General features: G+C 38.9%; 1 non-coding gene across 1 annotated transcript; it reads right to left on the bottom strand.

Moving 5' to 3' along the window:
- Window positions 1–236: 236 nt before the first annotated feature.
- On the bottom strand, window positions 237–343 carry LOC112089579. Its single transcript, XR_002901214.1, has one exon. It is a non-coding gene; the product is annotated as a small nucleolar RNA R71 (small nucleolar RNA).
- Between the last annotated feature and the right edge of the window lie 4,628 nt (window positions 344–4,971).

The raw sequence follows: 4,971 nt of genomic DNA, 5'->3' as shown, positions 1-4,971 counted from the left end.
AAAATCAATTCTATGGTTATTCATCTGAACACCCGACGGACCATATCGAATCGTTCGAAGAATTATGTGCAACCATTACATCAAATGGAGATTACCATAAGTGTAGTCTTTTTCCATTCTCTTTGAGAGACAATGCCAGCAAGTGGCTAAAATCCTTGCAACATGTGTCAATAAAAATGTGGGCAGCTTGTAGAGCGGCTTTTCTAAATCGCTTTGACACTAGAACTCGTTCCAATCTTTTAAGGAATTAGATAATAACTTTTGAAGAAAAAGAAGACGAAAATCTTTATGATGCTTGGGAGAGATTTAGGGAATGCCAAAGAGATTGTCCACATCATGGATATTCCGACGAATACTTGATGGGTATCTTCTATCAAGACGTACTCAAGAACTACGACATTCTTTCGACACATCAAGTAATGGAGACTTTTCCACCAGATCCGAAGAAGATGCTCATGTTTTCATCAACAACCTGGCAGGAAGTATCCGTAATCAAGCAATCTTTGGAAAATCTGCACTTCCTAAGAAGAAAGAAGGGATCACCATCAACTAATGAGTCAACTTGGATTGCAGCAACCAATCAAAGTACACAATATGTGTAACTTCGATAGCTGGACCAACCCAATGGATTCTTATAATCAAAAGATAATGAACACTGAAGAAGTCTATCAAATTCAAGATTTTCCTTTCGTGCCTGATCACGCGGGTCCATCCTTTTGGACCGCGGCCAAACATGCTTTCACCACGGCCGTGACAATCTGATCGCGACCAAGATCCATTCTACCACGGTCGCGAGTCATACGACCGCGGGAAATTCTCTTCCGAACAAATCTGAGCTGTTCAAGCTAATTCGATTCCCTATCCAAGTATTCCCTATTCTGAAGCTGAAAACCTAAACAAAGGATTCTAGAGCTTAAAAAATCAAAGTCTAGGGAAATCAGTGATCTTAGCTCTGAAATAAAAATGATGCAAGAAGATTTCAATGATAAATTTTCCTCCCTCCTTAGTCTGATGATTAAAAAGAAGTCTAATAACACAGATAATTCTGAGGGGGAGCCAAGTGAAACTTCTTTTGAAAGCTCAAGCGAAGCCGACCCCTCCGATCATGTGAAAGCCATCACACTTAGGAGTGGTTTAGCTTACAAAGAGCCTGAATTTCCTAAAGATCCCGAGGATGATGAAAATGGAAAGGAAAAAGGAAAATAAAGAGAAAGAGTAACGATTGAAGACGTTGGAAAAGATGTGGTAGGATAGAAGGATGGAGAATAACTAAGAGAAGATACATCCTGTGAAATCCTAGGAGAAGACCTGATCCCCCTTCCACCTACTCGTGTATACAAACCTAAACCACCATATCCTAGAGCCTTAAGAGCCCCGAAGAAAAAGAAAGAAAAAGCAAAGCTGAAATAGCTAATTGATCAATTAAACGTGATATTACCTTTCGTAGAAGCTTGTGCTATGATTCCCGCGCATGAAGGGTATTCTAACAAATTCTTTAACTCTTGAAGAAGGTGTTATGATTATACCCATGAGTGTAGTTCTATCCTGCAAAGCCGGATTCCTTAAAAGAAAGACGATCCTGGAAGCTTTGTACTTTCTTGCACTATCAATAATATGGCTTTTGAGCGTGCTCTATGTGATTTGGGATCGAGCATAAACATGATGCCTCTTTCAGTTGCAAAACATTTAGGACATCATACTTTCCAGCCCACTAAAATTTCCTTAGTATTAGCCGATCGTTCCGTTAGAAAACCCGTAGGTATCTTAATAGATGTTCCCGTTGAAATCGAAAAATGTTCCATACCAACTAATTTCGTAGTCCTAGAACTAGAAAGAGAACCTAAGGGTCCTCTTATTCTTGAAGACTATTCCTATCTACAGCCAGGCCTATAATCAATGTCCCGGAAGGAAAAATTGACCTTCATCTAGCCGGTTTAGTCATGCAACTCGACATGAACAAAAGTTTCGATAAACCAACGTTGAATGGCAAAATTTTTTGGATTGATGAGCTAGACGGAATTATTGAGGAAATATATGAAAATATACTTCTCGACGACCCTTTGAGTGTCACGCTTTCAACCACAAAAGACGAACGCAATTTTCTTGAAGAAATTTCAAGTGAATGCGCTCGAATGCTTGATAAGTCCAAAATTTACAAAAAGCCCTTAAACTATCTAAATCTTGAGAACCAAACAAACATTCCTACACCCCTAAAGACACAGCCGCAGCAATAAATGACCCATGAAGCGAGCTGAAAGGCCTGAAAGACGAGCTTAAACCTCTTCCAGTCGGACTTAAGTACGCTAACCTTGGACCAAATTTGACTTATCCTATCATTATAAACTCTGGTTAGACAGAAGAAGAAACCACAATGCTGTTATCTGAACTGAAAAAGCATAGAACAGCCTTAGGATATTCACTTGATGACATACATGGAATCTCTCCAGATCTTTGTATGCACAAGATCAATCTCGAGGATAATGCTAAAAACTCAATCGAAAGTCAAAGGAGACTAAACCCTAATCTCATGAATGTTGTCAAAAAGGAGATTATGAAGCTTTTAGAAGCCGGAATAATATTTCCTATCTCAGATAACACTTGGGTTAGTCCAGTTCATGTTGTCTCGAAGAAAGGAGGAGTCATTGTTATTAAAAACGAAAAAGATGAAATGATCGCTATAAGAACATTCACTGGACATCGTTTGTGCATCGTTTACCAGAAATTGAATGCAGCAACTAGGAAAGATCATTTTCCACTTCCCTTCATAGATCAAATGCTAGAAAGGTTAGCTAATCACCCCTACTATTGCTTCCTTGATGGATACTCCATATTTTTCAAAATTCCTATTCGACCAGAGGATCAAGAAAAAATGACATTCACTTGTCCATATGGCATGCTCGCTTACCGACGTATGCCCTTTAGATTGTGTAATGCACCTGCTACCTTCCAGCGATGCATGATGGCGATCTTCACAGACTTTACAAAGACTTTATGGAAGTTTTCATGGAAGATTTCTCGGTCTATGGATCTTCTTTCGAAAAATGTCTGGCCAACCTTGGTAAAGTTTTGCAAAGATGTGAAGATAAGCACTTAGTATTAAATTGGGAAAATGTCACTTCATAGTACGAGACGGAATCATGCTTGGGCACAAGATTTCAGAAATAGGAATTAAAGTTGACAAAGCAAAAATCAAAGTTATGACAAGCCTACAACTTCCCACAAACGTAAAAGGCATCCGTAGTTTCTTAGGACACCCTGGATTCTATAGGCGATTCATAAAATATTTATCTCAAATAGCTAGACGTCTTACGCGTTTGCTTTGCAAGGAAACAAACTTCGAATTCGATGATGAGTTCTTAGCCGCGTTTCATAAAATCAAAGAAGCCCTTGTCTCCGCTCCAGTCGTGCAAGCACCTGATTGGGAACTCCCATTCGCAATCATGAGTGATGCAAGGTACTATGCAGTCGGATCAGTGCTTGGCCAATGAAAAGATAAGAAAATGCACGTAATCTACTACGCAAGCAGAACTCTAGACGAAGCTCAATGATATTATGCAACAACAGAGAAAGAACTTCTAGCTGTCGTATTTGCATTTGAGAAGTTCTGTTCTTATCTCGTAGGATCTAAGGTTATAGTTCAAAATGATCATGCGGCAAATAAGTATTTAATATATAAGAAAGACACTAAACCGAGATTGATAAGATGGATCCTCCTATTGCAAGAATTTGACATCGAAATTCGAGATCGGAAAGTAGCAGATAATATAGTTGCAGAACATCTTTCACGAATTCAAGTTGAAGAAAGATTGCCTTTAAATGATAGTTTGCCAGAAGAAAACATCTATGCAATAGATGCAGTTCCCACCGGTGCTGCACCACCAAGGCAACTCATGCGACGATCAGATGCTTTCAATTCTCCATGGTTTAGGCACATAGCGAATTACCTAGCAGCTGATGTAGAACCACCACAATTTTATGGATATAGGAAAAATAAATTCCTGAGAGATGTAAGACATTATTTTTGGGACGAACCCTATCTCTACAAGAGATGTGTTGAAGGTTTATTCTGAAGATGTGTGGCTGAAGAAGAGATGGAAGGAATTTTATTCGGATGCCATGGCTCGTCTTACGCAGGACATTTCACAACTTTCAAAACTGTTTCGAAAATCTTACAAGCAGGTTTCTAGTGGCCTACCTTGTTTAAAGATACTCAAGCTTATATATCGCGATAAATGTCAAAGGATGGGTAACATAAGCAAAAGGAAGGAGATGTCTCAGAATTTTATCCTCGAAGTCAAAATTTTGATGTATGGGGAATAGATTTTATGGGACTATTCCTGACTTCTTTCGGAAACCAATACACCTTAGTAGTAGTAGACTAAGTCTCTAAGTGCGTTGAAGCAGTCGCTAGTCCCACCAACGATGCGAAAGTCGTCATGGAGCTGTTTAAATCTGTAATATTCCCGTGTTTCGGAGTTCCTAGAATTGCGATGAGCGACAAATGATCGCATTTCATCAACAACGTTTTTAAAATCTTCTTAAAAAGAATGGAGTTGCGCATAAAGTTTCTTCTTTATACCATCCCCAACTAGAAATCAAGTAGAAATCTCAAACAGAGAAATCAAGTCGATTTTGCAGAAAACAAATGCAGTTCATCGCAAGGATTGGTCTACAAAACCTGACGACGCATTATGGGCGTATCGAACAGCATTTAAGACACCATTAGGAACAACACCATTCAACCTAGTTTACGGAAAAGGGTGTCACCTTCTAGTAGAACTCGAGTATAAAGCACAATTGGCTATTAAAGAGATGAACATGAACTGGAAAACAGCTGGAGAAAGAAGACTACTTCAACTTCACAAGTTAGAAGAAATCCGACACAATGCTTATGAAAACTCGAAGATCTACAAAAAGAAGACTAAGGCATATCATGATAAGAAGATTATTCATCGAACCTTTGCTCCCAAT

This window comes from Eutrema salsugineum, unplaced genomic scaffold (genome assembly GCF_000478725.1).
Source record: "Eutrema salsugineum unplaced genomic scaffold, Eutsalg1_0 scaffold_12, whole genome shotgun sequence".
In the NCBI taxonomy this organism is placed as follows: Eukaryota; Viridiplantae; Streptophyta; class Magnoliopsida; order Brassicales; family Brassicaceae; genus Eutrema; species Eutrema salsugineum.
Note: the sequence above shows the minus strand (reverse complement) of the source record. Positions and strands in the feature narration are given on the sequence as shown.